Genomic DNA, 11,697 nt, shown 5'->3' with positions numbered 1-11,697 from the left:
TTCTTCTTTCTTTCGTTCTTTCTTTTTTTTTCTAATAAAAATTTATTTTTTATTGCTGTTCAATATGCCAACATACAGAATAACACCCAGTGCTCATCCCATCAAGTGCCCCCCTCAGTGCCCACAACCAGTCACCCCCACTCCCCGCCCTCCTCTCCGTCCACCACCCCTAGTTCGTTTCCCAGAGTTAAGAGTCTTCCATGTTCTGCCTCCCTTTCTGATATTTCCTACCCATTTCTTCTCCCTTCCCCTCTATTCCCTTTCACATCTTCTATCCATTCATCTTCGATGGACACCGAGGCTCCTTCCACAGTTTGGCTATTGTGGACATTGCTGCTAGAAACATCAGGGTGCAGGTGTCCCGTCGTTTCACTGCATCTGTATCTTTGGGGTAAATCCCCAGCAGTGCAATTGCTGGGTCATAGGGCAGGTCTATTTTTAACTCTTTGAGGAACCTCCACACAGTTCTCCAGAGTGGCCTGCACCAGTTCACATTCCGACCAAGCGTGCAAGAGGGTTCCCTTTTCTCTGCATCCTCTCCAACATTGTGGTTTCCAGCCTTGTTAATTTTCCCCATTCTCACTGGTGTGAGGTGGTATCTCATTGTGGTTCTGATTTGTATTTCCCTGATGGCCAGTGATGCAGGGCATTTGCTCATGTGCTTGTTGGCCATGTCTATGTCTTCCTCTGTGAGATTTCTGTTCATGTCTTTTGCCCATTTCATGATTGGATTGTTTGTTTCTTTGGTGTTGAGCTTAATAAGTTCTTTATAAATCTTGGAAATTAGCCCTTCATCTGATACGTCATTTGCAAATATCTTCTCCCATTCTGTAGGTTGTCTTTTAGTTTTGTTGACTGTATCCTTTGCTGTGCAAAAGCTTCTTATCTTGATGAAGCCCCAGTAGTTCATTTTTGCTTTCGTTTCTTTTGCCTTCATGGATGTATCTTGCAAGAAGTTACTGTTGCCGAATTCAAAAAGGGTGTTGCCTGTGTTCTCCTCTAGGATTTTGATGGAATCTTGTCTCACATCTAGATGTTTCATCCATTTTGAGTTTATCTTTGTGTCTGGTGCAAGAGAGTGGTCTAGTTTCATTCTTCTGCATGTGGATGTCCAATTTTCCCAGCACCATTTATTGAAGAGACTGTCTTTCTTCCAGTGGATAGTCTTTCCTCCTTTGTCGAATATTAGTTGACCATAAAGTTGAGTGTCCACTTCTGGGTTCTCTATTCTGTTCCCCTGATCTATGTGTCTGTTTTTGTGCCAGTACCACACTGTCTTGATGACCACAGCTTTGTAGTACAACCTGAAATCTGGCATTGTGATGCCCCCAGCTATGGTTTTTTTATTTTTTTTTATTTTTTTTAAACAAGCTTTTTTTAAATTTTTATTTATTTATGATAGTCAGAGAGAGAGAGAGAGAGAGAGAGAGGGAGGCAGAGAGAGAAGCAGGCTCCATGCACCGGGAGCCTGACGTGGGATTCAGTCCCGGGTCTCCAGGATCGTGCTCTGGGCCAAAGGCAGGCGCCAAACCGCTGCGCCACCCAGGGATCCCTGGTTTTCTTTTTTAAAATTCCCCTGGCTATTCGGGGTCTTTTCTGATTCCACACCAATTTTAAAATAATTTGTTCCAACTCTCTGAAGAAAGTCCATGGTATTTTCATAGGGATTGTATTAAACGTGTAAATTGCCCTGGGTAACATTTTCATAATATTAATTCTGCCAATCCATGAGCATGGAATATTTTTCCATCTCTTTGTGTCTTCCTCAATTTCTTTCAGAAGTGTTCTATAGTTTTTAGGGTATAGATCCTTTACCTCTTTGGTTAGGTTTATTCCTAGGTATCTTATGCTTTTGGGTACAATTGTAAATGGGATTGACTCCTTAATTTCTCTTTCTTCAGTCTCATTGTTAGTGTATAGAAATGCCACTGACTTCCGGGCATTGATTTTGTATCCTGCCACGCTGCCAAATTGCTGTATGAATTCTAGCAATCTTGGGGTGGAGGCTTTTGGGTTTTCTATGTAGAGTATCATGTCATCGGCAAAGAGGGAGAGTTTGACTTCTTTGCCAATTTGAATGCCTTTAATGTCTTTTGTTGTCTGATTGCTGAGGCTAGGACTTCCAGGACTATGTTGAATAGCAGTGGTGAGAGTGGACATCCCTGTCTTGTTCCTGATCTTTGGGGAAAGGCTGCCAGTGCTTCTCCATTGAGAATGGTATTTGCTGTGGGCTTTTCATAGATGGCTTTAAGATGTTAGGAATGTTCCCTCTATCCCTACACTCTGAAGTGTTTTGATCAGGAATGGACGCTGTATTTTGTCAAATGCTTTCTCTGCATCTAATGAGAGAATCACATGGTTCTTGTTTTTTCTCTTGCTGATATGATGAATCACATTGATTGTTTTACGAGTGTTGAACCAGCCTTGCATCCCGGGGATAAATCCTACTTGGTTATGGTGAATAATCTTAACGTACTGTTGGATCCTATTGGCTAGTATCTTGTTGAGAATTTTGCATCCATGTTCATCAGAGATATTGGTCTATGATTCTCCTTTTTGGTGGGGTCTTTGTCTGGTTTTGGAATTAAGGTGATGCCAGCCTCATAGAACGACTTTGGAAGTACTCCATCTCTTTCTATCTTTCCAAACAGCTTTAGTAGAATAGGTATGGGTTTTTCTTTAAACGTTTGATAGAATTCCCCTGGGAAGCCATCTGGCCCCAGACTTTTGTGTCTTGGGAGGGTTTTGATGACTGCTTCAATTTCCTCCCTGGTTATTGGCCGTTCAGGTTTTCTATTTCTTCCTGTTCCAGTTTTGGTAGTTTGTGGTTTTCCAGAAATGCATCCATTTATTCTAGATTGCCTAATTTATTGGCATATAGCTGCTCATAATATGTTTTTAAAATCGTTTGTATTTCCTTGGTGTTGGTTGATCTCTCCTTTCTCATTCATGATTTTATTAATTTGAGTCTTCTCTCTCTTCTTTTAATAAGGTTGGCTAATGGTTTATCTATCTTATTAATTCTTTCAAAGGACCAACTCCTGGTTTTGTTGATCTGTTCCACAGTTCTTCTGGTCTCGATTTCGTTGAGTTCTGCTCGAATCTTTATTAACTCTCTTCTTCTGCTGGGTGTAGGATCTATTTGTGTTTTTTTTTTTTTTTTCTCTAGCTCCTTTAGGTGTAAGGTTAGCTTTTGTATTTGAGTTCTTTCCAGTTTTTGGATGGCTGCTAGTATTGCGATGTATTTCCCCCTCAGGACTGCTTTTGCTGTATCCCAAAGGTCTTAAACGGTAGTATCTTCATTCTCATTAGAATTTTTAATTTCTCCTTAATTTCCTGGTTGACCCTTTCATCTTTTAGCAGGATGGTCCTTAACCTCCACGTGTTTGAAGTCCTTCCAAACTTCTTGTGATTTAGTTCTAGTTTCAAGGCATTATGATCTGAGAATACACAAGGGACGATCCCAATCTTTTGAAATCGGTTCAGACCTGAATTGTGATGCGGTATGTGGTCTATTCTGGAGAAAGTTCCATGTGAACTTGAGAAGAATGTGTATTCATTTGCGTTTGGATGTAAAGTTCTGTAGATATCTGTGAAATCCATCTGGTCCAGTGTATCATTTAAAGCTCTCGTTTCTTTAGAAATGTTGTGCTTAGAAGACCTATCAGTATAGAAAGAGCTAGATTGAAGTCACCAAGTATAAGTGTATTATTATCTAAGTATGTCTTAACTTTGGTTATTAAGTGATTGATATATTTGGCAGCTCCCACATTCGGGGCATAATATTGAGGATTGTTAAGTCCTCTTGTTGGATAGATCCTTTAAGTATGATATAGTGTCCCTCTTCATCTCTCACTACAGTCTTCAGGGTAAATTTTAGTTTATCTGATATAAGGATGGCTGCTCCTGCTTTCTTTTGGGGACCATTTGAATGGTAAATGGTTCTCCAAACTTTAATTTTCAGGCTGTAGGTGTCCTTCTGTCTAAAATGAGTCTCTTGTAGACAGCAAATAGACAGGTCCTGCTTTTTTATCCAGTCTGACAGCCTGCACCTTTTGATGGGGTCATTAAGCCCGTTCACGTTCAGAGTTACTATTGAAAGATATGAGTTTAGTGTCATCATGATACCTATTCAGTCCCTGTTTTGTGGATTGTTCCAGTGGATTTCTTCTTAAAGGGGAATTTTGAGAGTCCCCCTTAAAATTTCTTGCAGAGCTGGTTTGGAGGTCACATATTCTTTCAGTTCCTGCCTGTCTTGGAAGCTCTTTATCTCTCCTTCCATTCTGAATGAGAGCCTTGCTGGATAAAGTATTCTTGGCTGCATGTTTTTCTCATTTAGGACCCTGAATATATCCTCCAGCCCTTTCTGGCCTGCCAGGTCTCTGTGGAGAGGTCTGCTGTTAATCTGATATTGATCCCCAATAAATTAGGGATTTCTTGTCTCTTGCTGTTTTAAGGACCTTCTCTTTATCTTTGGAATTTGCAATTTTCACTCTCAAGTGTCGAGGTGCTGAAGGGTTTTTATTGAATTTAAGGGGGGATCTCTCTATTTCCTGGATCTGAATGCCTGTTTTTCTGCCCAGATTAGGAATACATATTCTGGCCCTCTGGCCCTTTCAGCGCCCTCGGAAACCCCAATTAAACGTAGATTTTTCTTCCTCACACTGTCACTTATTTCCCTTAATGTATCCTCATGATCTTTTAATTGTTTGTTCTTTTTTCCTCAGTTTCTCTCTTTGCCATCAACTTGTCTTCTATGTCACTCACTCATTCTTCCACCTCGTTAACCCTCGTCGTTAGGACCTCTAGTTTGGATTGCATCTCATTCAATTGATTTTTAAGTTCTGCCTGATTAGATCTAAATTCTGCAGTCATGAAGTCTCTTGAGTCCTTTGCTTTTTTCTAGAGTGACCAGTAGCTGTATAATAGTGCTTCTGAATTGGCTTTCTGACATTGAATTGTAATCCAGATTTTGTAACTCGTGGGAGAGTGGACTAGTTGTGATTCTTTCTTTGGAGGTGAGGTTTTCCTTCTAATCATTTTGCTCAGTGCAGAGTGGCCAAAAACAAGTTGTATTGGGAAAAGGAGAAAAAGAGGGAAGAGAAAGAAGAAAAGAAAAAGAAAAAAAGAAGATAGAAAAAGAAAAAAAAAGAAAAAAAAGAGAAGAAAGAAAAAAGAAAAAAGGGGGGGCAAACAGAAATCAAAAAACAAAAAACAAGGGGGAGTATCCTCTGATTCTGTATACTGTAAATCCCTCGACTTCCCCTGGAACTTTCCAGTGCTGCTTGGTTAATAATTTGTTTTTCCCCTGTCGGTCTAGCTGGTCCTCTGGGGGAGGGCCCTGCTGTGCTGATTTTCAGGTGTTAGCACTTGGGGGAGCTGCTCAGCCCCCTGCCTGGTGCAGGGCTCAGTGGGTTGTTTACCCCGCGAGGCCCCAGGAGGAACAACCGCAGTGGCGGCGGCCAGCTCTGGAGCCCTGGAGTCAGCTCCTGCAGTAGCCCCAGAGCTCTCCGTCTGCAGGGCCTGGAGGCTCCGGGCCGGGCCGCTGATCTGCTCAGCTCGGGGCAGGAGCGTCCTCGCTGTCCTGGGCCCTCCCGGCCTCTGCCTGTCCCGGGGGAGGCCAGATCCTGGGCTGTGTCCCCGGCGCCCTGGGCTCCCGGCCTGTGCTGGTGGGTTCGCGCTCCCGCCCGCAGCCCCTCCCCGCGAGCCGCCGCCCGAGCCCCTCCGAGCTGCTCCGGGTCAATGCGTGCGTGCGCTGCAGCCCTTTAGGGAGCTCGGCGCGCTCCCCAGGGCGCGGTTGTTAGTGTCCCAGGGGGCCTGAGGGCACCCCCGCCCTCCTGGGGTCCTGCTCAACTGTGGTGCCTTTCCCCGGGAAGGTCGGTGCAGCTCCTGCTCTCCGGGACGGGGCTCTCCTGTCCTGGGGACACTCGCCCCGGCCTCAGCCTGGCTCCTCGCGGGGCCCCTCCCCCTTGGAGGCCTTTTGTTTCTTTATTTCTTTTTTCCCGTCTTCCTACCCTGGTAGAAGCGCAAACTCTTCTCACTGTAGCATTCCAGGTGTTCTCTCTTTAATTCTCAGGCCGAATTCATAGATTTTCAGGATGATTTGAAGATTATCTAGGTAATTTGGTGGGGACAGGTGACTTGGGGACCCTACTCTTCTGCCATCTTGCCTTTCTCCTCTCTTAATATTAGAGATATTTGGATGGCTGCATTGAACTCATATCATCCTGCAAATAAATATCCTTTTTAAATTTATTTTTATTTTTTAGAGATTTATTTGTTTTAGAGAGTTCAAATGAGAGAGAAAGAGAGAATCTCAGGCAGACTCCCTGCTGAACCCAGAGCCCAATACGGGGCTCCATCTTACCGCCTTGAAATCATAACCTGAGCTGAAACTTAACCCATTGGGCCACCCAGGCACCCCTAAATAGCTTTTTAATATGCAAACACAAGCACTAGATTTAAGCAAAAACCTTCACTCCATAAAGAAAATGTGCTATCCTCCCTTACTTATATTTCTGTGACTACTGAATGAATATACCAACAACTGGAGAAGATAACAGAGCTTTCTTTTCTGCTCTACTAAAGTTCACCATGTATTTTTTTATACTAAGCCTTGTGTAGACTTTAACTTTTGTTCAATATGTTTTAGTATCTCAAAATCTCCAGAAAAGTTGAAATTCGATGCATTTTCTTTTAAAAGGATAAAAGGTTTTAAAATCCACTTTTATGGTTCTCCTTGGTGACTGAAGATATTAAACTAAATTAATGATAAATTGAAAGGACAACTAAACCAAGCAGATGTAGGTGAAGAAATTTTTCCATTAGAGTAACATTACTGAAAATGCAGATTATAGTAAGAGATGTATTTGGCTAAATTTTAGGGAGCCACTTTATGAAGTAAACTCAAAAAAAGCATTTCATTAAAAAAAGGCATTTCAAAGCACTTTTCCTAGTGCTGATATTTAAGAAAGACAGAGAAGGGAAAATATTAAGGCCTGGGATTAATGAGATTTATAATCTAGTAGGAGAAGGAAAATAAACCCACATGGATATGTGTGTGAAAAGGACAACCATACAGTATATTACTGAAATAAATTAAAACCCTAACATCAGGAAGAGTGCTCACTTTGGCAGCACAGATGCTAAAGTCAGGAAGAAAGTTTTTTCTTTCTGTCTCAGCCACCTCTACTCTCCACTTACAGATACAGCTTACCTGACAAACATCCTAAAGCTTAATTGGTACCATTTCCTTCCTGGCATCTTGAGCAGCAAAATATATTCTCCACTATCCTAGCAACTTCTAGTCAAGATTCTCATCTAATATGATTCTTATATAAATATTCAGTGCCCTTAGAATTTAAAATAATGGCTGTGATTTGGCAGATCAGTAGTGTTATTTTCTAGACATATTTTGCCCACAGTATTTTTTCCACACAGTCCTCCATGCCATCAGATATGATGCCAACCTCAGAAGCAAAAGTTACTTTCACTTCATTCCGGACATAACTTCTCATCTTTTCTAAGTAGCATCCTTTAGTTTTGTGAATATCTTTATTCCATTTTAGAGACCCATCTTCTTCCCATTATGGTTGATAGTATTCATAATTAATTGAAGGTGAATGTATGTTACAAACAGAAATTTCTTTTTTTTATGATAGTCACACAGAGAGAAAGAGAGGCACAGGCAGAGGGAGAAGCAGGCTCCATGCACCGGGAGCCCGACGTGGGACTCGATCCCCAGTCTCCAGGATCGCAACCTGGGCCAAAGGCAGGCGCCAAACCGCTGCGCCACCCAGGGATCTCCACAAACAGAAAATTCTTTAGAACTCTGGAGAGGCAATCATTCATCATATAGGTAAAAATAATGGCATTGCTTCTGCCTTCCTGGAGCTTATGGGCTGGGAAAGACATAGAAGGTCTTTACTTCTCAGAGATACTGTTTCTCTTTAGTTCATGTCAATAAATCTCCCTGAATCATTTCAATGAATTTTCCTCTTTCTTTTCTCAATTCTGTCCACAGATACCAGATTAATTTTTAATGCCCCTCTCTTATCTTATGACTCATTTGCATAAGAACCTAAATGATTCCTGTATGCCCCCCAAATCCCCCCACCCCTGCCAGTATTAAACTCCTTAGTGTAGTATATAGGCTGTCTGCAATTTAATTCAACTGATCCTTCCAATCCTCTATCATAATGTAAGAACTTACATTTAACACTGCATTAGGGACATGTACTTTGATGACTTTTTGCATGTATTTTCTGATTTGTAGCTGACAATAATTATATGAGATATGTAGTATGTATGCTGATTTTTTTCAGATGAAGAAACTAAAATATAAAAAGTTTGCACCATCACCTATTTCCACACAGATAATGAATGCTGGCTCTGGGATTAAACTTAGTGTTATTTGATCTCACTTGTTCACTACAGTAAGTTAAATAATGGCCCCCAAAGATATCAGGTCCTAAACCCTGGAACCTGTAAAACCTGATATCTTATTTAGCAAAGCCTATGCAGACACATCTGCATAATTAAAGTAACAATCTGGAGGTGGAGCAATTACCTGAATTAAATGGATGAACTCTTAATGCAATCACAAGTGTCACTACAAAAGTGAGGCAGATAGAGACTTGACACAGACACTAGAGGAGGCAGCAATGTGACCATGGAGGCAGAAGATGGGAGTGATGTGACTACAAACCAAGAAATGGCAGCAGCTACCAGAGCCTTCAGAGGGGAGTACCCTCTCAATACCTTGCTTTTGGCTCAGTGATATTTATTTCAGACTTTTGGCCTCTGGAACTTGGAAAAATTGTTTTCTATTGTTTAAAGCCTCCAAGTTTGTGATCATTTGTTACAGCAGCCACGGGAAATTAATGCAAGAACAGAAACTCTGTTCTACACTGCCACCTATAGGCAAATTCTCTGGTTCCCAAATCAGAATCCTCTCAGTAGGAATTAGATGGCCACAGATCTGGATACAGGGACATTACTTCCAAGTCTGCAGTAATAAATACTTGGGTAGAAAAGTCAGATAACCCAAACCTGAAGGAAATGAGGTACCCAGAGTCCAGGGATACTCTTCAAAAAAAAAAAAGGCATCAAATTAGAATTAGAGAAGCATCGCAGAAGACATAGGCCAAGAGCAACCCTAAATAATGATGTTAGCTTCCTTTACTTGTTATACTGAAAGAAAAGTTGATTCTTGAACTTGTCAGTCCTAATCCTGCAAGATAGAGAGAGCTACTTGTTTCTTTTTTTTTAATTTTTTATTAATTTATGATAGTCACAGAGAGAGAGCGAGAGAGAGAGGCAGAGAGAGAAGCAGGCTCCATGCACCGGGAGCCCGACGTGGGATTCGATCCCGGGTCTCCAGGATCGCGCCCTGGGCCAAAGGCAGGCGCCAAACCGCTGCGCCACCCAGGGATCCCGAGCTACTTGTTTCTAAAGGGAGAGATTCCCATGTAAGAACAAACTAGTAAGGTAGGTTTAATGAATGTAGTCACATGTACTCATTGTTGGGTGAACAGCTGCAAGTAGGTGTATGGTTTAATGACGTGGCAACATAAAAACAGATCTCTGGGTATATGTAAAGCTTTGGGCTTTGACTGATTCTACTCAACATGTACATCATTAAGTGCTAGCAACAGAAAGACACCAGGATCAAGATGCAGATTTCGTCACCTAGGGCTACACATCATTCAGTGACAAATATATAATAAATTAAACCAGATTGAATTTATAGGCACAGCTTGGAGATATTGTGTCTTCAATTCCAGACCACCAAAATGAAGCAAGTATCTCATGAAAGTGAATCAACTGAATTTTTTTTGGTTTTGCACTGCATATAAAGGTTATGTGTATACAATATTGAAGTCTATTAAAAGTGTGCAATAGCATTATGTCCAAAAAACACAATGTATATACCTTAAATTTAAAAATACTTTATTACTGAGATGCACGGGTGGTCCAGTGGTTGAGCATCTGCCTTCAGCTCAGGGCATGATCTTGGAGTCCCAGGATGGAGTCCCACATGGGGTTCCCCACAGGGAATCTGCTTCTCCCTATGCCTAGGTCTATGCCTCGTTCTCTTTCTGCATCTCTCATGAATAAATAATTAAAAAATAAAAATACCTTTATTACTAACAAATGCTAACCATCATGTGAACTTTCAGTTGGTTGCAATCACTGATCATAGATCCACGTAACAAATTAAGTAATAATGAGTAAGTTTGAACTGCAAGAAGGACACAGAGACATGAAGTGAGAAATGCTGTTGAAATAAAAATAACACCAAAAGACTTGCTCAATGCACGTTTGCCACAAACTTCAATTTGTAAAAAAAAAAAAAAAAAAAAAAAGATTTGTGTGAAGCACGATAAAATAAGGTATGTCTATATAAAAAAGTGTTAAAGTGATTAGTTATTAAAGAAAAAAGGGTTTTTTTTCTCATAACATTTATCAAAATAAATTCTCAGATGAATTAAAGGCATAATTGTGAAACAATGAAACTACTGACATATAGTTGATAATATAGGTGAATTTTATATGAACATGGATAGAGAAAGCCTTTTTAAGCATAAAAGTCATAATGATATCACCAAGATGGCAAAAAAATGATCTTCTCCAGTTCCCTCAGAGAAAAACCAACTAGGAGTATCTATAGTCAAGGCATCTTTGTGAAAGTCCTAGAACCAAGGATGAGGCTGGAGTATCTACTTGGCTCAGAAAAAAATAAAATAAAATAATGCATTTGAAGGGTAAAGGAGCAGTTTTACTTTGACCTAATCACCCTTTCCCAAAACCAGTGCAGTACAGCACAAAGATATACTCCCAGAAACCTCTGATTTCTCCAGTGTGGAAAGCCCAAGGGAGGGTATCCAGCTTCTCCACTGTTATGAGTGCTTCTAAGGATGCCTACACTTCAGTCTCATCTCACAGGGACCACTGGAGAAATAAATAGCATAAGACTTTCAAGCATCAGAGATGGAGAGGGAGAAAGGGGCTCATAGCAATTAAGGCAGGGATCATGGTAAGCTGTGGTTTGGGGAGTGTAAGTACCTGAACAGAGCTCTTAGCTAAGAGCCAGAGTGAGAGCCATTTGGAGAACCAAAGTGATGGTGCTCACTTCAGCAGCACATATACTAAAATCGGAATGATACAGAGAAGATTAGCATGGCCCTTGCACAAGGATAACATGCAGCATTCCATATTTTTTCAACTTCTGGTCTTTGGCCTTGTCAGAATCATCCAGGGTGAAATTTACTTAGGTCATGGTTGATATTCTTGACTCAGCCCGCTCACATACAGCCACTCTGCACTTAGCAAAATGACTAGAAGGAAGAATTCAACACAAAAGAAAGAATCAGAAACAGTACTCTCTGCCACAGAGTTACAGAATTTAGATTACAATTCAGTATCAGAAAGTCAATTCAGAAGCACAATTATAAAGCTACTAGTAGCTCTGGAAAAAAAGCATAAAGGATTCAAGAGACTTCATAACTGCAGAAATTAGATCTAATCAGGATGATATTAAAAATCAATTAAATGAGATGCAATCCAAACTGGAGGTCCTAATGATGAGGGTTAATGAGGTAGAAGAAAGAGTGAGAGATATACAACACAAGTTTATGGCAAGGAGGAAGCTGAGGAAAAAAGAGAAAAACAATTAAAAGACCATGAGGAAAGGTT

The 11,697-nt window shown here is 40.9% G+C and overlaps 1 pseudogene; it reads left to right on the top strand.

Annotated features, from left to right (window-relative positions):
* The first annotated feature begins 11,126 nt into the window (after positions 1 to 11,126).
* LOC119878225 lies at positions 11,127 to 11,223 on the top strand (annotated as a pseudogene).
* The last annotated feature ends 474 nt before the right edge of the window (positions 11,224 to 11,697 follow it).

The sequence above is a fragment of the Canis lupus genome, unplaced genomic scaffold (genome assembly GCF_011100685.1).
Source record: "Canis lupus familiaris isolate Mischka breed German Shepherd unplaced genomic scaffold, alternate assembly UU_Cfam_GSD_1.0 chrUn_S1272H1449, whole genome shotgun sequence".
Taxonomy (NCBI): domain Eukaryota; kingdom Metazoa; phylum Chordata; class Mammalia; order Carnivora; family Canidae; genus Canis; species Canis lupus.
The sequence above is the reverse complement of the archived record's forward strand: the minus strand, read 5'-3'. Positions and strand labels throughout refer to the sequence as shown.